General features: G+C 25.6%; 1 long non-coding RNA gene across 2 annotated transcripts; it reads right to left on the bottom strand.

Moving 5' to 3' along the window:
* Window positions 1-7,351: 7,351 nt before the first annotated feature.
* On the bottom strand, window positions 7,352-23,849 carry LOC126550642 (uncharacterized). Of its 2 annotated transcripts, XR_007604720.1 has the most exons (5): window positions 23,462-23,849; window positions 22,713-22,813; window positions 13,799-13,878; window positions 13,154-13,242; window positions 7,352-8,075 (listed from the first exon to the last, which is right to left on the bottom strand). It is a non-coding gene; the product is annotated as an uncharacterized LOC126550642 (long non-coding RNA). The 2 variants fall into 2 exon arrangements; XR_007604719.1 differs by lacking the exon at window positions 23,462-23,849 and having other exon boundaries at window positions 22,713-22,982.
* Between the last annotated feature and the right edge of the window lie 31 nt (window positions 23,850-23,880).

Raw genomic sequence — 23,880 nt, 5'->3', positions numbered from 1 at the left:
TATTGGTTGTATTATAATTGACTATTTAAACATATTCACTTATTGTACAATTGTATAATATAGTTTTATATGTACCTATACAACTTTATTAAATACGTAAATACCTATTTTGTAATCATATTGCGGATTTATCAATTTTTAAAATATCTAAATAAATATATCCTCAATGTCAGCTTATAATATACCATTTGTGATTCCCGAATCGTATGCTCTCTACTCGGGTTTTTGTTTTCATTTAGAACAATGGTGTGTTCGACTCGCATAAACATCGGTCAAGGTTCGTGGTATCTTATCCGGGGTGGCGAATGCTTTATGCGTGTGTGCGTGATACGATGGCAAGGGAAGGTTGTGGTGAACGATGATGACTATAATATTATATTATACATAAGAGCAGGAGAGAGGTCGATAAACCCATTTTTTTGGATCTTTATGCACAGTAACGTGCATTGCATTTGCGGTACGCTGTGCATGTGCATGCGCATATTACGTATAATGTATGTAATAAAAATATTATCGGGAGCAATATAGGTATATAGCGCGTATTTATATACGTATACCTATATATGATTACCGCAACGACTACGACGATATTGCTTTCTTGGGCATTTCGTGATCAAGCACGCCCCTTCCCCGCGCTCGCGTTGCAGCACTCCGTCCTCAAAGTCCTACCAGTACTGGAGAAATTAAATTTTAAAAAAAATATCATTTTTTTACTGGGGAATCTTCGGGTAACACATGCGTTTCTGCAGACGGGTTCATCGTACGACCCGCACCGATTATACGAATCGCGCATACTATGTATATTATATTTTAATATAATAACATCCGAGGACGGCCGACGCTCGTCTTCCTTATATATCGCACTCGTCCGCCTACATCGACTGGGTATACAAGGCGATGATTTTAACAGTAAATAACTAATATCGCGAAAAAAGGGGCTGGTTCAATATTTGTAGCAATATGACATTAAATAGTAATAATATAATTAAAAATCTGTTTTATAAAAATGTAAGACTAGTGATGGAAATAGTACAATCCATTGTTTATTTTCGTACTATGAGAAATAGCGCACTATTGCCTACTTTGGAAATAGCACTTTTTGAAAAAATTGAGTAATTTACTATGGAAAATACTACGTTTTTTTAACATAATTAGGAATTAGTTGCTTTTGTTTTAATTTTAACTATGGAAATAATGAGTTTTGTCGCCATTCATGAATTTTGAATCGATTTTATCAATTTGGTTTTGACCAAATTTGATTGCACTATTCGATTTTCGCCATTTGCTCTACACGAATCAATCTATAACTCAATTTTGAAAATAGTAAGTTTTGAATGGTCGCCCTTCGTGTGACTTACCGTTAAATTTGACTTATGCGCTTAGATGCAATCAGCTACCTATTACTTTAAATATTTAGTTGTATAACAAAAATAGTGAATTATAATATAATATTAGTCCATCTTATATTCATATATATTTCATTTATACAGTATAAGCTTATGACTTATTAAAAAATGTATTATAATATACAGGCACACAGCAATGTTTAAAAATTATATTTACTAAATTAATGTTTTAATTTTAAACTATTAAAAGTATTATGTTGTGAAACAAAATATAATTGTAGTCTATATTTATACACATAATACGACATATTACTAACGGTTTATAAATTAAAAACAAGTGTATGTGCTATTTTTCTTTTATTTAATATTAAAATTAATAAATTTAAAATGTTATCGTAAGTATAAGTGTCTGGGAAACATGAAAAATAATGACGGAAGTTGGTAGATGACATATTGGCCCTGATGGTATTTTATATATTATTGGATTAATCCTCGCCAAGAGTATAGACTTTTTTTAAATATTTTTTGAATAAAGTTTTTTATTTTTTAATGTGAAAATCTATAATTTTTTTGTAGTCTTATATTTGTATGCACTTTCAAAGTTATAACAATGTTTTTTAGTTTTTTAACATTCATTTTTAATTGCATAATTTGAACCGAAAAATTTTCTGAAGATTTCGTTGAATGAAAAATGAAAAATGTATACTGTCGTTTAAAAGAGTTAATAAAATATAGAATTTCAAACGCTTAAAGACGTTAATACGTTTGAGACAACAAGTGTTTATTATTAAGATAATTACTGAATTATTATAATCGTATGTACGATGATGATAATAATTATTATAAAATATGACAGGTTAAATCATATACCAAAATGTATGTACATATATTATATAGTGCGAACGAAAATTCAAATATACGTACAGCGTAACACGATATTATTAATTATTAAATAATTTAACTATTGGGTTCTTCTTAGTTACCTTGTGTTGAAGCCCTTACATTCTTTACTAACGCACGTCAAATTAGAATTTATAATTTTGTTAATGTTATAATAGGTACCTATGTGCATTGTGCACCTATACGGATCATCATTATTTTTATGTTCGTTTTCAATTACACATTACTACTACACGTGTCGTTTCTTTGTAATACTAGTAGGTAGGTATATGCAATATTTTAATGTTAATGTACTCGACGTTTATTATTACATGCATGCATATTTTGAGTATTTTGACACATCGTTTTGTATATATTATAATATTTTATGAAGTTTCTAATTACAAAACTTGAAATTTTTCAATCAAATCTAAAATAAACGAATCGTCTCGACGACGATATAATATTGTGTGCATTAAATTATTCATATTATGACGTTAAGTAGAAAGGTTATACGAATTAGTATCTAATAATTATATATTTAAAAACTATAATGTAGGTACACTATATAATTGTAAAGAATATGATGTTTAATGATTGTCATTTTATTATGTATACATTTTTTGTATTCTATTCTCTGCATTGTTAAAAATACGCTGATTAGTTTTAGAGCGGACACCTATTAAGAATTTGATGAGCATATTTTTAAATTAAATTAAATTTAAAAAAAAATATTTTTATACAAACTATTAATTCAATCTATCCAATACATACTTGTATATATACATTAACTCAATACCATTATAACGTAAGTAAATTCTAAGTAATAGCACATGATTTTACATAATATTAAAATTAATGTATTAACACAAAATAATGTATTATGCATAATATAATATTATACTCATTATTAAAATTTAAAATTATTATTAAAAAAGAATAAATAATGTTATTTATATGATATATTTGTGCAATGTGTATTGTGCAGTGACAACTATATCAAATGAACATACTAACCTACCTACACAATAAAAAAATGTTTCAATGATGTGTAGTTTAGACTTTGGTTTTATCGTAGATTCGTCTAATCTAATACAACATTACATTTAAAACAATTTAATATATTATGCTGTTTACCGCTATCAATTTATTGATGATCATGCATAATATTTTATTATACGGAGTGATTCACTAATGGTGATCAACCCCTTTTTTCTCCAATATAACGTTAATATTCAAAATCGAATTTATGGAGTTTTCAAGTATAGGAAATTCAAGGTTATAATTTTAAATTTTCGAGATTCGTTGTACTTATTAAGGAGTGTTATGTGAAGATACAAACATCTGTTTTTCATACAACTACTCTTCTTTTAAACAGTAAATAATTTAGCAAATAAAAATTATGTAATTTATTGTAGCCAATGGTCCTATAGTCTATGAGGCATTTGTTTTCAAAAAAAAATTTAGCAAATATTTTTTTTTTAAATATTTGGTATACCTATCACAATGGAAATTTTATCAATTTTTGAGTTATTTTAATTTATTCATGATAATGGTTTTAGAAAATATGAGGAATATGATAAATTATAAAATTTTTGCAATTATATAAATTTGTCAGTATTAAAAATGTATAAAAATCATCAAATTATAATTAATTTTAGATCCGATATAACATCTATTTATATTTTTATGAAATTAATTTTAAGGACTTTTATCCTAAATATTAATATTTTAATAACAGAAAAACTGTTCGTTAGAGATATAAATTAGATACATAAACATTAAAAAAAAATCATTCACTAAATAATTAACAGTAATAAAAGGGTATTCTCATTAGAAAAATATAGAAGTTAGTACCATCACAGCAAACTCTTTAATTAGTAAAAAAAAAAATATCAAGAATTTCAAAATAGTACGCTGTTTAAGCATGTTAAAAAAAATTCAAAATCATAGTCAGTTAATTATTAAATGAAACATGGAGGGTGATCATGCTTATTGAATTAACTTCTATAAACATGTATACAGCAAAGTAGGTGCATTAATAATAACAATTCATTGAAGATTTCTATGAAAATTAGTGTTCGGGCAATGTGTTCTACATACTAATTATTATTTAAAATAAAATAACTCCTAAGTATGTTTGGTATGCATTTTGCTTATAATTTTAAACGTTCGAATAATAACAACTAATGAATATTTTGTTTTAAACAAGTATATACAGTTTCAAAGATATTTGTGCCATTTTCATCGAAACTGCATAAATGCATAAAACATATTGAATATTTTTTTGAAATTGATATATTATTATGTTTCATTTGTAATTGCATATATGGATGCACTTATTTTAATAAAATATGTATACTAATATAATGTATCTCATTTAAATATTATCATATTGATTTTTACAAAATAAATATATTTAATCAAACATACTCTCTGTAAATTATTACACAACTCTTTAAAATTAAAATCGTCAATATACTCGTATTATAACTTTTCAGAGTGTATCATAATAATATTATAATTTTATCTTTGTTTTAGTGTTTTATCAATTTTTATACATCCCATATCGGTGTTACATTCAAAAGTAATTCTATTCTATATTTTTAATTGAAATAATTTTATAGTATAATAGTTCAAAGATCGATAATATATATAAAATAGCTAGAAATTAAATCTATACATGTTTTATGTACAATAATAATAATTTTAATAGGTATAATTATAAACTTTAAAATGCTATAAGTGAAAAGTGCTGGGACTTATAAAAATAATCAGTAGCGTTTTAAGCGTTATACACGCGATTGTTTATACTTATTGGTTTCTCAGTAATTTAGATCACTTCAAGTCAACCATGTTGTTTAGCAAAATATATATTATATAGACAAAATTATTAAATTATGCCACAACCAACCGTGAACACGTTTTGAATTTACATAAATGAAAAAACGTTTTTCTTTGTAAAAAAATTTTTGCAATGTCAGGGGCGTGGCAATTATTATTTCACTCTTAGTTTCACGCGATAATTATATATTTGATATAGTGATATAACATGAACAAACGCTTCTGTTAATTGAGAGAGTTTCTTTTGTATGAATGTCAATCACCACGGAATACAATATTTTTCTTGAGGAAAATAAACATTTTATCTGATAGGTTAGGACTAAACATTAAACACGTCCTGTCTTTGTGCGAACATACACGAATTATTCTATTGTAGAATGCGCACATAACATAACGATTTTCTTATACTTTATTTAATTTTTTTTTTCAATGATATTAACATTTGTGGTTTTCAAGTTGTAGTATATCAATTATGTGGTTTATTACTGAGATCATTGAAATAAATAATCCACAATCGAAAAAAAAACACTTCTTAATGTTTATTCAAAATTATTTATAATCTAATGAGTATTAAACCACAATTAATCGCACTACAAAAATAAGGAGAACGCATATAATATGAAATAATATAGTTTTAATCTATGTTAATCGTACCAATTGAATTTAATTTGTTACTATTGTGTTAAGTACTCCACGTCTCCACAACAGTAAGTGGAATCGATTATTTAAGAAAATAGTTGAGTCCAAAAGTTTAAAAATTTGGGAAATTGAAAAAAAAATAAAAACTATAACAGTACTCAACAGTTAGCACTAATCATACACACCGATTAAATGATTGAATATTATTATGTATTATAAGATTAATTAGCATAATGAATTTGACTCATATCAAATGTCAACAATCCTTCTATACTTTATAGCTACATAACAACATAACATATACGTACTATTTTTTTAAGCCATATTCTGATGAATTGTGAATTATCACTTTTCATTGATAAATAATTCAAATTGGGAACTATTAAATTTTATTACTTAATAGTTCTATACAAATAATTATAAATAAACAAAAATGATTTACAAACAATTTCCAATCAATAGTCAATTATCTTTAACTAAATTGTTCACAAATTATCAATTCGAATAGCGTGTTTGCTTAAATTAAATCTTATTTTTTATTAGAAATGATTCATTCAATTTTTATGTACTTGTGTTGTTATCAAAACTTGATCTATAAATTAAAATGCGAGTATATTAAACAGCTAAAGTATTAACACAAAAAATGTAACGTTAATAATAATAATTAGCTATCATGGATAATCTAATTTACATGTATACTCATAATTATTGTAAACTTTTATTAATATTGTTACTAATTTATTTTGTTTTTGAAAAATGTTGCTGATTAAAAAATAATAATAATAATAATTACGTAATGTACGTATGTTATAGTTATATACAGGTAGTATTTAATCAAAATTGTTCAAAATTTTGAAAATCTCTTAGTTTAACCACATTTATTGCTATAATGAAAACACATTTTTTCTGCTGGAATATAACATGGGTCTGAAAGGATTAAATTCTGGAATACACAATTTAACACTACTAAGTGTCATATATACCTACCTATTTTATTAAATATTAATATTAATAAAAATAATTTATTTTAATTGTATACGTCATGTTATATTAAATAATGCCTTATGTACAAATGTAAAATGATTTATCATTAATAAATTTCACAAATTAGTTTAATAGTTGTTAAATAGTTTGTATAGTGTATACTGTATACTCAGCTTGCCTATAATAAATGGCTATAGCTTTATTTAATAAGTATGTTGGGCGTTACCCGTAAATTTTCTTTTTAAGATTTCAATTAATTGTTTTTTTTTGTAAAATGAGACTGTAAATAAACAAATATAAAAATATAAATAATATAATATATACAATTATAAATACTAATGTGTTTGAAGATTTAGTTATATTGAATATAGAGATCAATATATAGATAATTATATAAATTAGGCTAGATAATTATTAGATATTTTAAAAATATAATGTATAATATGATTCTTTATGAATGTCTTCTACGTCCTATTAATATTAAAATAATAACAAATAGTTATTAATAGTTATAACATTTTGAACTAATAGAACGCTCAATCGATTGATTTTATTTAATATATATATATATATATATATTTTAGCAGTATAATACACGTCTTATATTATTAACGAAATTACGTAGAAAACTTAAATTTAAAAAAAAAAAAACGTATTAGTAAACAATATATGAGTATTCTATTTGCATACGTTTTATCTTGTCTACCTATTTACACAAATATGATTAATATAATTGCGTGTAATCTTCGTGGTGATACTCAATTAAGTTATTGTCTTTACTACTCTTTAGACTTATAAATACACGAGAATATTTAAATTTAACATTATTTTCATTATAATGTTTTTTTTTAATCATAATATATTATACATATACCTATGTAAATTATGTTTTATTTTTTTTTTTTGTAATTTTTTTTAACTTAGTAGTTAATTGTATTCTATGTGTTTAGATAAAAATTAAATCAGATACAAAATCAATGCATTTAGTGTGTGTGAAAAATTAAACACATTCGAGGTGTGATAAGAAATATACACGATTAAAAGAAATGGGGAGTTCTTATTAAGAACCGTATAAGATCTCTCGACCTTTTCCTAACTCACATATTTGATCTCCCCGTAAAATCTTAACGATCTGACTTGTAATTTATTTTATAACATTTGCGTAAAATATAATATAATAATGCTTCGATATATAATTATGTTTACGTATATATATCTTTGTTTATCCAAATTATAATTCACTTTGATTTTACAGGCAGTGGTCAGAGGGTACTTTTTACATAGACGTTGACAAGAAGTGAACACATAGTTGGCTTGCAGTTCCCAGAAGTAGGGCTTCCCTTCATATGGCACACAGATTTTTATAATGTTTGAAGCAGGTACCTATAAAATATTTTAGTCAATTACTATTTTAAAGGAATATGATAAATAATGAAAAAAAATGGTTGATAAAAAAAAAAGAAAAAAGTTAAATTATAAACAATAATATGACTTATACTTGTAGTCAGAAGTCATAACTCACAGATATTTACTATAGTCAATAAATAATGTTGTTTACAGACCATCTTTTCTTATCGACTAAAATATTACTCGAATCAATAACTAATAATATAGACATATAGCATACCTAATATAAACAAATTCATAATAAATTATGAATCATAAACGGAGTTTTTTTTTCATACAACGAAAAAAATGTTGAAGGTTATATTTTATTTTAAGCTCTCGTAGTTATATATTTTATGTTAATATGGTAGTTTTTTGTTAAAATAAATCATTTAAAGTAAAATAAAAACAAATGTTATTTTACGTTGAATTTTTAAAATTTAAATTGTTGTTATCATTTTAACTCAACGATAAATATTAATAATAACTTGTCCCAGGGGCCAGGGTTATTATGCTTATAACGTCAGTATTTTTTATTGTGAAATATGTATCAATGACTATAGAGTAATATAGATATTATGCATATCAAATGTTTCAAAATAAATATATAATATTTAATTACGCTGTAAAATTTAACAGTATGGCTGTCGCATAAATTCTTTATGAGTTAATAATTTTCACAAAATTGAATAATCAAAGATACCTATTATAATTAAAAGTCCACCTTTAGCATTATATTTTATATTTTGCAGTTTTGTCTACAATATCTTTTATCTGTATTTTTTATATGATACGAATATACCTATATTTTATATTTTACTATATTTTTAACATTTATTATTAGATGTATCTGTTCAAATATATTTTAATATAGTTATTACTTATACTTTGTTATATATGAAACTTTTAAGTACTTACAAAACGAACATAACCGATCACACACAGTAAAATTTCTAAATTAACTATTGACTATTGTACCAACTTTAATTATCTTAAATTATGAGTTCATTTGTTAAATAAATATTTCTTTAATTATTCCGAGTCATAAGTATAGTTATATTGCTTACATAAAATATGGTTTTATTCTTGGAATACTAACATTTTATTCTGTAATCATATTAATCATCAATCCAGTTGTTATGTAATAAAATATAACAATATGATGATTTAGTGTTTAATATTTCATAACAAGAACTTAATTATGTATAATTTAATTTTAATTTTTAATATTACACAAAATAGATTCAGATTAAAGTACTTAATAATGATTATTTTAATAAGTAATAACTAAGATGTATTTTTGTTTTGTTAAAATAATGAAATACATATATTATAGCATTGTAGTATATTCGTAAAGTGTACCATTTAAATACAACTAAAGTATAGGAATACCCTCTCCCCAGAGGATAGAAGGTCTGAAGTAAATACTGTATATTAGTGTTTTTTTTTTTAAATGTAAGCATAACAATAACACATATTTGTTCAATTTTTTTTAACGTTAATTTTATTCTAAAACAAGTAAGTACTTATATGATTATCGAATTATTACACTATTGTAAATCAGTTGTGATCTTAATCTTTAACTTTCGTTTTTTAAGCAATGACACTATAAAAAAATTCTGATATTTCAAGTTTTCCTGGTTAAATAATAAAAATATAACTGTGTCAATATATTATATAATAAAAATATGGAACAAATACGAGGCGATTCACCATCACCAAGCTTGTTCACCCTTTTATTTTCTTTAATAATACAAATATGAAATTACTTAAAATCTGATATATAATATATGAAGATATATACTATTATGTACTATTATGTATTATAATTTATAATCGATATTATATAGACATATAGTCCGAGTCAAGTATACAATACTATACTAAGTAATTATGACTATAATAACTAATAAGTACAAGTTTATGGCGTTTATGCACTACAGTACACTGCTTAAATACTCGTAGTACAAACAATTTTAAGAATTTGAAAAATAAATTATTAGAGGAAAATAGGGGTAAGAAACAACCATGATGTTGATGAATCACTTTTTTGCACCTATCGCATAGTAAAAACTAGCAGTACATTGGTTTCTTAAAAATACCATATACCTCATATTATATTACAGAAGTGGTAAAATCACGTCTAGCGAGCTGCATAGACTTTTTCGGTTCGCATCTTATCGTAAAATTTTTTTAATATGAATTTATGTGTTATATAATAATATGACTTTTTTTTTTTTACATTTTGGCTCTTCCATATTTATTAATACATTTGGTGGCTTGCGAGTCTCTTCTCGCTGGCCACCCCTATTATATTACATGCAATAATGTACCTACAGGTTATTAATTTTTTCATAAATTTTTTTATTTTTATGAAAGAAGGAAAGTTTTTAAATTTGAACCAAATTTTAAAGCGATCAAAATAAAACAAAACTACATAAAAGTAATCATATCAACAATAAAGATTTCAGATTTTACTTGGGTATATTTTGGATTTTTTTTTACATTTTAACTGAAATATCGAAGGTCCAAGAACTTCTATAGATCGAAATTAGCCACAACGTTTGTTATAATGTTTGTTTTACGCAACAGTAAACATCTGTATAAAAAGTGTGCATGGCGAAAGGAAGTGAAAAATGTTACTGAAATAATTAGTGATCATTGACTGAAAACAATTTATTCATGAAGCATATCATCATTAATCGGTTATACAAAAACTGCGATTTAATAAAAAGATATACCGAGATAAAATACCTACGTAATCGAAAAGTATAATTATTTTATTTTATATAGGCATTAAACAAACATCTATTTTTTTTTTTTTTTACTTATACCTATCAGAGTTTGTTATATTTTTTTATTTAAAATTAAATATAACGTATATAAAACAATAAATGTAAAATTATTTTAAAATACTGAAAATAATATCCTCAAATAATTCTTTAGTTAACTAAAAATCAAATTCAATCAAATGTTTGTAGAAAATTGATAGATCGTAATAAAAACAAAAAAAAACTATAAATTGGATTATTATCACAAATTTAAAACTATAGATATCATCTTTAACTTTTGATAAAGTATTAATATAATATCATATTACTTCCACTGAATAAGAGAACCAAAAAAGGGATTTTAAAATAAAATCTTAATTACAATATTTCCCTATAAATTTTATACGGTTTTAAAAAATGTATACCTATTTTTAATCTTTTTAACACCTTATAAAATGTTAAAGACAGATGTTGTAAGTATATGTTTTGAAAACGAGTTGTTTTAAAGATATCACGAAAAAATGTTTGATATTTTCAACCAGAATATGAATTTTTACAACCAAGAATTTTTGCTGTGCTCATCACGACTAATCGTTTGGTAGAAGTTGCATACTAATACATTTTGTAAAGAATATATTATAGTAACAGTTTAATTTCTATCCCGATTGTAATATTAGATAAGCCAATAATAATAAATGATTGTTAAATAAATAATTGTTCTCATGGTCAAAAAGCTGTGTAACATTTACCAAATTATTTTGTATTCACAATATTAAGACTACTAGAACTGAAGATATTCAACATTTCTATAGTACTTACTACTTACAGCATTTTATACTATAAAGTTTGAGTTATTAATAGCTGAGCGGTGTCATTAATTATTTAACCATTTAAATATTATTTAGTGTGTTTTACAAAACATTTTATTAAATTACAGATGCTATTGTATAAGTATTACAATAACGGTTGTAACCTAGTTAGTAGGTAATGTAATAGTTACATGATTATTCAATTGACATTACAATTTGGAATAGTTGTAAAAATAGTTCCTAGGGTTCCAAAATTAAATAAAATGCTATTATTTAATTCGTAATAATAACTCTAAAAGTGCATTTTTTTACCATTATTATACTCCTAAAATAATATAATATTATTTTAATTTCAAATTCGTAACTTAAATTAAAATTAAACAATACGGCTGCACTACAAGTTATACAAGCTAATGAATAGGCGAAGGATTATAAATTTGACACTATCTATTTATTTGGTCTTAACAGGAAGAAATCAAAAAAAAAAAGAACAATGTCTGTATATGTATACGTGCTAATATAATATGCAATCAGTTAGCTACTAACCGAGACGATTTTTGTCATTAAATGAGAAGGTGGTAGGTGCATAATTTACAGCAGCTATATAATTTACGATATGGTATGATAGTGTGATACGCATATGGTCATTCGGAAAATTCCAGGTGTAATAATTTTAAACCGAATCGGAATGAATACAAAACGATTTAAATTAAATAAGTGCGAAAGTCAAGGCAACCGTCTGACAGTGTCCGTGAAACGTCCTTGTTGCGCGTGAAAAGTGACAGGTCACATGGAAGATTTTTACTTATTCAGTTTGTATTTATACGCGAATAGCCATCCATGAACAACAAACATTACGACAAAACACAACAATGCCAAAACCGTACGTTGTTATCTGATTTGTTTGTAATAATATCGCGATGATTATGGATTTATTGGTTGTTTTATGATAACCAAACTAATGTAAACGAGCAAAGCTTGTAATATTTTCCAAAAAATATATTTTCAATTTGAATATTTATCAAATGTTTATTGAATACTCTTTCGACTCTCAAAAACCTCTTTGTGAATGCCTAGAGTGTGACAACAGCTAAGAAAAAATTTAACGTTTTTGCAATAAGTGTATACTGTATATAGGTACTAATACTGATTATCACTAATATTCTGGAGGTCACTGGTGTGAAAAATATTGGAAATGTGCACCTCTCATTAATTAATACCTAACCATTAACCAATCATCTATTTTATCTTATAATTAGCTATTCAAGTAAACAAATTATATAAAACCTTCTCTTATTTTAATATCATTTTTTTTTGTGTAGGCTATATCGATTCCTTAACTTCTAATAACGTAGGTACTGTTAATTAAACCTATTTTACAATTTATTATCAAGGCTTTATAATTTAAAAATATAATTAATTTCTTGTAAAACTTAATGGCTGAGATATAATGATTCAAGTTAAACTTTCATTGAAAAATTAAGTATTGACTCACCTCAGAATGTGTATATAGAATCGATGATGAATCCATTGTTATTGCCGATGTATATGAAACATGACAACGGCTCGGTGCTTTCAACGGTCCTGCAGGGAAAAATTAATTTGAATTGATCACTCTCCACTACCTATATATTCAGTGTTCATTTCAGGGGGTGACCGGGAGGGTAATACCCCCCAGAGAAAAATTTATACCCCCCGAAAAAAGGTATGACATTATTACGTAAATTGTATATTGTGATGCGATTTCTAAGGCATACCCCCCTTGAAAATTTACGATACCCCTCCGGGATAGATGGTCTGAAACAAACACTATATATTTTTCTGCATAATTCTAGAAAATAGAAAATATCCAACATCGTCATATTTTCTTAATATAAATAAATCCAATGTGAAATCAAAGCATAAATTTTATAAATTTCGCAATTTCGATAAAATATATTATGATTTTAATTTTATTTTTGGAAAAAGATATAAGTTTATAACGTAAGAATCGTAAGATACTTACATATAGCTTTATCGCCTTTAGCATTGTATATTACCCGAATAGGTAAATATTTGTTCTATATTTAGTATATTCGATTAATAAACATTTTTTGAAAAATATTGTAATACAGATTATAAAATAAAAACATATACCTACCTATTTATTGGACGTATTCAGTATTCGTATTGAATTCACCAACATATAAGACGAATAAAAAAATTTTGAATTGCGTGTTACTAAAACATAAAAAAAAAAAATGATACTGAAAAATTAATTAATGCAATAATTTAATAATCACATTGTATAGTAACAAAATTCCTCCCACGCCAATGGTGATAGTGGACGCAATATTTTAGTCAGCGTTCTGCGACGACAACGACAGCCAATGAAGCGTTGTCACACAATTATTTATAGTGTATATTGTTAGAACATTGTTAATTGTTGGGTCTTCATTATAATAATATAATAATTTGTATTGTAATTCACCTCTACGTAACTATATATACGTATAGCGTACGTATAGCCACCATACAATGAAAATGGTATGTTCATTTAAAAATTATTAAAGTCAATACCACTTTGTAACGTCATCAATGTTAACAATAGTTTATAATTTGTCTGGTCATTAAGCGTAGTAACAGACATAAATCTTAAAATATTTCTAATAAAATATGTATGATACATCCTTTCTTACAACTATACGTATGAACGGATAAACTCAAGACAGCAACGGATTTGTTGTTAGCTTTTTCAGCCGGTTTTCTGGCTCCTTCAACTTTTTACCATAAATAATACATCATTACAAGGGGGCGTATTTATAGAATGCCTGAATGGGTTAGGTTAGCTATAGGGTAGCTGTAGCTGAAGGGAGGACTCCAACTTGTGAAATGTCTGCGAACATTTTAGATACTGAATGGAACTATAAATATATTGATTTTACAACGATTCGTGTTTTTTTTTTGCGAGTATCTGTTCACATTTTTTTTAATAGAAAAAAATCTTCAACCTTGAAAGTTATTTATGGTAGCGAACTGATTTAGTTGTTACTTTTTAAAAGTTAAAGTTGAAAATTCAGTACTTTTTAAATTATTAAAAAAAAAAAAATAAAAATTTAATTTAAAATAATAGGAATTTATACATGAAAGTAATTTTAATTAAAATTAAAATATTTAATACAAAATTTTTTAATTACATTTAATATAATAATATCGAAAACACATAGCAACAAAATATTTTTATGAGCGATTCAAGTTTAAATTTTGATATCATCGTTTGTTTAAAGTTTATAATCACGATTTATTCTCAATTAATATTTTATCAACATTATTCAAAAAATATTTCTTCTAGAAACATGAAACATTCCATCTTGTTACTTAAAACTATTATTTTCTAAGTTCAGTAAAATATATGAAATATTTATTTAAATTTTAAACTATTTATAAGCATAAAGGCATTAAAAGCATTTGCATTTTTGTTAATATTGATAACATTTTTAGGTTTGGCCAAAAATATTTTAAAAAAAATGCAAGATTCCAAACTTTATTGATTTTTTTTTTTTTTTTTTTGTATAAATATTTAAAGTTAAAGTTTTGGCACGATAAAATTCCTTCAAATCACGAAAATTAGCATATTAACTTGTAGTTAAATATTTATAGAATATTAAATTATTATAGCTATAGATGACAATTTAATAAAAAGTTCCACATAAAATCATAAGTAGTACTAGGTATAAAAATAAAATATAGTTATTTTGTTGTATTTCAAAAATAGAACTTCTAGGAACTTGAAACTTTTACATCATATAATATGTATTACTATATGTTTTATTATGCAAAACTAAATTTTCAATAAAACGTTAAGATTAGGATACGATATTGCTTATTGATACCACGACCTTATTTGGACCTTTCTACAGTAATTTTTTATTGACTTAAAGTTAATAAGTAGTAATAATATTAATTCAACTTATGGCATTAAAAATAATGAAAAAAATAAATATAATAGCTCAATGTATCAATATATAATATTATTATTATTATATATATATATATATATATATATATATATAAACAAGTGTATCATAAAATACTAGTGTACTAAATATATTTAATATACATAAGCTGACAGACCGTCATCGCTTACAATCGTTTTTAATAAGCTTATATAATATATTTATCTGTGAATTAAAATCTTTACTTAATAACGAGTACTTGACAGTTGATACTTATTATATAGCAGAGCGATTACATACTTGCTTTTTTTTTAAACGAATTGTTTTTTTATGCATTAGTATTATAATATTTTATTTCCATTAATGTGATGTTATCTGTTAATACTTATTTTCTTAGAGCAAATGGACCAAACGTTTGGACAATACTCCTGAGGACATCGTACCCGCATGTGTTGTCTCCGTCTAACACACGTATGACATAGTAAATTTTCGTTCACTAGGTTCAAAAGTATGCTGTTAGTTTTGATATTAGAGTGAATTGACCTATTATATAATTTAAAGATAAGATTATTACCTAGGTCCTCACGTAGCCTTTTTTTGATATTATTATTTTTAAGTAAGTTATGATCGTTTTAAAATGTAGAGTTTCAAAATAGTACATGCGGGTACGACGTCCTCTAAATAATAGACCAAAACATACCTATACTAACTACCTACTATATTATATTTGCATTTATTCTGTAGTTTCACAAATAACTATCAAATTTAATAACTATGCATAATATTATATTATGATAGTATATAATTGATCTGTGGAGCCGCATGTATATAATAACGACATAACATTTTTTCAGAAAAATATGGAAAGAATCATAAGTGAAAGAAAAAAATACAAATAATTGTATAGATTTTTTTTTTTAAAGAAGCATATTATTATTAAACACAAGAACATAATGAACCTATTATACTAATTAATTATTACCAAAGTGTAATCAAGCATCAGTATTGAAAAAATTGAAAATTTCATTACGAAATACACCATATAATTAGTTGATAATTTCAAAACGCGGCTTAGCAAAACGTTGCAAATTATTGATATCTAAATCATCTAATTACTACTACCTATGCACTGACAAGTTAATACCGGCTATGCATGTTTATTTCCTGTTTGTAACAAACACTAAAGGATGTATCAAATTCTGAAAATGACGCCGATAAAATTATGCAGATATCAGCAGTTAATTGGACAAAACCATATCATCGGTTCTAATGAGCAATATTGACGGACATCATATATTCATGTACTACCATAAGAGGACACGCGATACACGTATTATACATGACGTCTAATATATCATACATCTGTCTCTATGTCTAACAATATAAAAAAAAATTAAAATCATAGCGCCATGTAAGTTGATATATTATAATATCATTATAGCATAAATATATCTATTAGCAAATTTTAAAAAGAAAATATTTAAAAAAAAAAAAATGTAAAACACGAACAGTTAATATTTTTCGAAAAACATGTTACAATAGTAATAGGTATAATTTTCCATAAGAATGTGTAAAAAAATGTAACTTATACAATACTTTTATAAAAAGTATATGCAATTTAGGTTTTTGATAAAACGGAGACGGCGGATATTATATTATATTGATGTATCACGTCCTATAAATCGATAAACTATTACATTCGTGTTTAAATTAACTTTTATTAGTACAACTTCTTTAATGGCTTCGATCTGAGAAAAAAACATAATAAGTAATAACTAACAACTATACGAGTACATCAATATTAAGTATATTCGTTGTTGTTATGTTTAGAATTTAATGAAATGCGCCATGATATTATTTTTAAGTGAAACTAAACATTAAAAGGTTAACGATTTTCGAACATGACGAAAAGATAACGTAGTATTATAAGACGATTATATTACATAGTTAAGTACTGTCTTAGGCCAGAGGCTAGATCAAAATGCACCATTATTATTATAATTTGTTGATCTGCAAATGAGGCGGTTACGCATTCTTATGAATAGAAAAAAAATGCAAACTTATTACACGCTTTTTAACGCGTATAAACTAAATTAGCTAATTCAATATTATAATCTATAATTTTATTTTACTTTAATACAATACACGTATAACTACTACATAAGAATAGGAAGCACATAAAAGCGGATTTCCTCTTAATACACGCGGTGAATTGTATTTAACGAAAAAATCACAAATTACGATTTTGTATATAAATAATTATTATTAAACATGAATTATTAATTTATTTTTATACTTTAATGGTTTAAAAATTTAAATTGTATCGCTCTCTTATATGGTATAATATATTATCGTTTGTTTATTAAAACTGATTGTAATATAAAAATCATTAACTGTATCTACCTACGCGTATAATATCGCATAACACAATCTTTAGTATTTTAAAGTACATAATTAATGCAGTTCTATTGTTTTTCTTAAAATAAATAAATAAAAAATAACCCTCGTTTTTATAATTTTAAATTAACATGGAAAATGTGGATAGATATTTTATTTTTAATTATAAAATAATATTATTAATATTAAATTTATTGGTATAAACGTATACGTAATATTATATAGTATATAATTCTAACTTCTAAATTGAAAATGTATTAAATAATTAATCAAAAGAATACTATAATTATTCAATCATCATTGATATCGCTGTTATTTGTTTTATGACTAATTTATAAGTATTTCAGGTGAATGTAAAGTTAGACGTTATATTTCACGGTTACTGATATCATACATTAGTGATGGTTGTAAACCTATTGAATCCAACGAACCTATTAAAATTAAACAAACACATAGACATTGAAATTAACTACATAAATTAACAGTGTGTCGGTAAAAGTAAATTAAAAGTAAAATAAATACAAATTATCAGACACAATACAGTTTAATTATATAGGTATATAAGCAACTAAAATAAACGCAAATAAGTCACAAATAACAGTATTATGATGTTTATCGTGATCAATTTAATTTCTTTCAGTGAAAATCTTCGTTTTACTGTGAGGGTACACGAACGAGCATTTAATCGACAAAATAATATTGTACTTTGTAAATAACATTTTATTTATTTTTTTAAATATATATTTTGTAAGAATAGAAAACTTAATCAAACTAAGCATACTTATTACTCGTGTACAGCAAGCATAATAATTATGTACTAGAAAAAAAAACTTGGTGCAACAATCCATAAATTATAATTATTAATAAATGTGATTCAGAAAGAAATGCAAGAGGTATTTACGATAATATAGTACAATTAATTATATTTGAAATACTGTACTAAGAGAAAAGCTACTAAAGTACTAACGATTATTGATTTCTTAATAATCATATTAATGGTATGGAATTGTTACAGTGATTAAAAATATCCATATACATCTAATCTGCATCTAATATATTATTAGCTATCGTAATCTTTTTTGCAAACAATAATATTCATAGATCAATTTAATTTTAAATCGCCAACCATCCAAGGCATTTATTATTTAACCATGATATAATATAACAGAATGTGACACGAACGCCGTTCTGCAACTCTCTTCGAGAAACTCTGCTATTATTATTTTCTGTTTGATATAGTATATAGGTACGCTGTATACTTTTATACGTGCTTAACATAATCTCCATCGTATAAAGTTCTATTGTTAATGTATGGGCTCCAATACTCAGAGATTCACAAAGTTTTTGCTGTGATTCACTGCTCTGCGTAAAAATCCGTGTTTCGTAAAGACTGCGCACAAAAGAAAGTACAGACTGCAGTTCGCACTGCGTATCCACCATTGCTCACCACTGATCTACTTTTGCCTCTCTATTTTTGTAGAGTAAAAGAGTTTTTCGTTCTTTTTTTTTGCAAAAAATAAATCATTGACGTTAAACGACAAAAACCAAATTACCAAAATGTTATTTATGGATATCAACTGTACTAGCTACGGTACTTTGATTTCGTAGAGGGTTGTTCTTGTTTTACAAAAATTTCATTTCCAGTTAAATCTCCAGTAGCATGCAATTATTAGATTGATTTAAAGAAATATATTCTTTTTTAAGTCACATAGTTAACGATAATATAATCATGTAAGTTAATGGTATATTGATCGATCACTATTTGTTTCGCTTTTCCTCGCTTTGCAATTGAGTGAAGAATATTAAAATATCTATGTACCGAAAAATAAAAATAATTATAATATGTATTTGTATAAGATACATTTTATTTAATTATTCTTTTTCAAAAACTAAAAAGTTCACACTATTTTTATAAACACCATAAACAATGACAAATACTATACATTTGTTAATCACCGTGATAAACATAATTACTTCTACATTTTAATTTTTAAGTAATATTATTCGTGAGAAATATTCACACATAAAAGCAGTAGTGGATCTTCAAATGAACAAATCTTGTAAACAATATATAATTTAATTTCAACATTGTTTCTTTTTTCGTTACGGTAAGTTATAACATATAATAGATGTGAACACACTATACGTACACGATAAACTATATGAAAAAAATTGTTATAATTTTATAAACTAAATCGAAATACAATATACGTGAGTTAATTTTTATTAATTGAGATTTTAATTATTAACTATGAAGTTTTTCGAAAATAAATCACTATTCAAAAATATACAGCCATTTATAGGCTACAAATTATATTAAAAATTTTGTATTTTATATTTTTTTATAAAACGTATTGAAAAGTATTATACAATGTATAAGTAACTACAATAAATTGCTCTACCCATTTGACTGTATACAATACCTACAGTTACCTATGATTGTTAAAAATTTAAATTTGATATCGCTTTTATCATAAATATTTAAAAATGATTTTATGATATTTGACAAGGGTAAATACTTTGACTGTTAAGTACATTGCAGAATAACATTAAAGAATTTCGAAATTTAATGAAAAAAGTATTAAGCACGATGATTATAATAATATAGAAGATGTTTATTTATATTACCCACAGTATCCGAACGTCGTATTAAATGTTGTCGAAATCTTACTAGGAGATTGATTGAAGGACATATACCTTGATTCACTCCGCTTGTTGGGCGACTTTGCAATCGCTGTCACTTATGTATCACTATATTATACAGGGGCCCTTTTACTTACCGGTAAGTCGGACCAATTTTGCAAAAAAATAAAATGCATGATTAATAAAAATTATGTTCATAGCCAAACATAACACAAATCATTTTTACCGAGGTCACTCTAATTTTAGATTTTTTTTTAAATGTTCTCATTCAATTTCTAATACTGCTATAGGTAAATTTATTTGATTCTGTTAAATAAATTCTGAATGGCGGTTACTTATATAAATACATCTAATTATTATAAGTTTATATAAAACAATAAAAAATAAATAAATAATAAATAATTTCTATAATATACTATGAATATAAATACGCAAATCCGTGTGATAACAAGCAATCGTGATGTAATGTTTGAAAATATAAAATTTTATATATTTTCATATAATATATTATTCGTAATCGGTTGACGTTATGTAAATGCGCATTGCTGATGAATTGTCGCGTGGCGTGCATTTCGTCAATGTCATTTTCAGATTTACGTGTTTGTGTCAATGTTTAATTTTTGACCGATACGTCATATAATCATAATATTACAAAATATATTCACGAAATACAAACGATGAAAATTATATATGTACTATATCCGTGTATCAAATCTATTTCACTAGTCACCGCTTCAGTAAAACATTAAAACGCCTTCAGTCGTGTTTGACTATGATTTGACTATAATATTTACACTATGCGCATTGGGTGGAAATAAATTGCATTACAATACACAGATATGTCATCGAATTAATATATTTCACAATAGCTTGCAAAAATTAATTGTATATTATTTTGCAATCTTTTTTATTTTTACTAATCGTCAAAATGACAAATTAATTATTCAAATCTTAAGAACTAATCGTCGTCTAATGTTCTATATTTTACTGTATTTTTTAACTTACTTTTAATTGATAATTGTAATTGATAGATGACACGAAGACTATATAGTAATGGAAAATAATAATTGTAAAAAAATTGAACCCATCTCTGCAAAATTAAAATCTCTTTTCAGCGTTTACGTCAATTTATGTGAAAAATATAAATATACAATTAATATTGGTGTAATTATCAAAGTATTGAAGTATTCATTTTAATATTATTCTACTTTTTCGAAAAAATAACAAATGATATAACAGACCTTTAAACAAAAAACTAAATTTAAATAATATACGTAATTAAAAACAATAATTTGTTACACATTTATCCACTAATCACTATTTATCACAATAAATTTAAAATTATCTATATAAATATAAGAATTTAAATAACAAAACGGATAATAAGTAGAATAGATTTTTTTATGCTTTTAAAAACTAACTTAGAACTTGGAAGTATTACATTACAGTGTTTGATTTATTATATTTTCTTTCGGGCGGGGGGCTAGTCATCTGACTTCTACTAAAAGCATTAAAATATCAGAAAAATAAAACGAAGCCAATATTATAATTTATTTTTTTTTTAGTAATAATATTGTAAAAGCAAACATGATAATAATGAAATAAATTAACTTGAATTAGTTAAATTAAGACAACGCGTCATAAGAACGTTAATTTGTAAGTTACATTAACTATACGGTTACTGAACGAACAAAAAAAATGTGCTTAGAATAATTAATTATTGAACGTTTCGTGTAGATACTCGTATGATAATATTATTTTACTTAAAATATCCGTCCATGTGACTTTTTCACCCACCTCTCTTCTCACATGCTGAGTATAGATATTTTGACTGTTCAACTTATTAATCTCGTTAACGGTAACAAATACATCGATTATAGTTCTGGCAGTTAATATTATATAATATATTAATATCCGATAACCAAGAAAATACTGAGAAGTGCCAGTAACATAAACATTGTATACAATATAATATTGTAAATAATTCAAATAATAATAACATTGATGACAATACGTATTATATTGAGTATAACGTAGAACAATTATTATTATTAGTAACACAGACAAATTAATACTTACGTAATTATTTCGTCCGATAGAAACGACAAAGCCCAAGTAACGTTTTTTGAAGGAATGTATTAATCTCCCTCGTCCAGCCACATATTCAATTGATAAATAACCTTCAGATATAGGTATTATTTAGTATACTATATTATACAAGCTTGACGAGTTTTTACGAATATCAGTAAAAAAAAAAAAAGAATGTATAGATACCAAGGTACATTACTACAGTATTAAATAACCTATATTGGTGTACCTACACAAATTTCAGAAGATAGAGGTATAATTGTATAAAATATGTAGATATTAACCCGGGTTTACTCTACACCGTTGTATTTTACCGCGCACACTGCACAGTGTCGTGTACCCCATCGTGGTCTACTGGACTACCACTGTATATACCACGATTGAATTCTGTTTTAACTTGGTCACATAATAATACGTGATCACACACGTTAAAATGTTGGATAAATTCAACTTCACGGTATACCGTGGTTACCTGGTGGTGGTAATCATAGTGGAAATGGTGGTATAAACCACAAGGTACCACACGGTTGGACCAATCGGAGAATGGCAACATTTCGCGACACTGCACGGCACCGGTGTAGTGTAGGTCCGGCTTAACGTTTTCGTCATATCATTAGAACATAAATAATTGTAATCACCGCCGAGAAAATACCGTAAATAAAACTGTCTCGAAAAACATCTTACCGAATAAGAACCAAATAATAAGTTGTATTAAACGCGTATATGCATATAGTAAGTACCTTCGTTGATGTAGGGTCGGGAGGGAAGGTGACACGGACGTGTTTATTAAATCAATTTCTTGATACCCAATCCGTAGTTCGACTGCTGCTGCTGCGGGTACTGCACTACCTAACTAGGCGTGAACACCGTGCAGGCTATAGGTCCCCGGACGTCGTAACAATAAATAACGATAACCATATAATATTATATTATGTACGCAGGTCGTACGCAATATTATAATAATGTTTGAGCGGCGAGTGCGTACACGGCCAAAGGGTTGAACGTTGAACCCGTGGTCGGGGGGTGAGGTGTTACACGCTGCTATTACCGCCGGTACACATTATTATATATTACGTTCACGACCGGTGCATCGTCAAAGGGTGTTGCGGAGGCGGCTGCGGCGGCCGGTGAGGAGCAACTGCAGCGCAATCAGCGCAGC

The sequence above is a fragment of the Aphis gossypii genome, chromosome 3, assembly GCF_020184175.1.
Source record: "Aphis gossypii isolate Hap1 chromosome 3, ASM2018417v2, whole genome shotgun sequence".
Classification (NCBI taxonomy): domain Eukaryota; kingdom Metazoa; phylum Arthropoda; class Insecta; order Hemiptera; family Aphididae; genus Aphis; species Aphis gossypii.
Note: the sequence above shows the minus strand (reverse complement) of the source record. Positions and strands in the feature narration are given on the sequence as shown.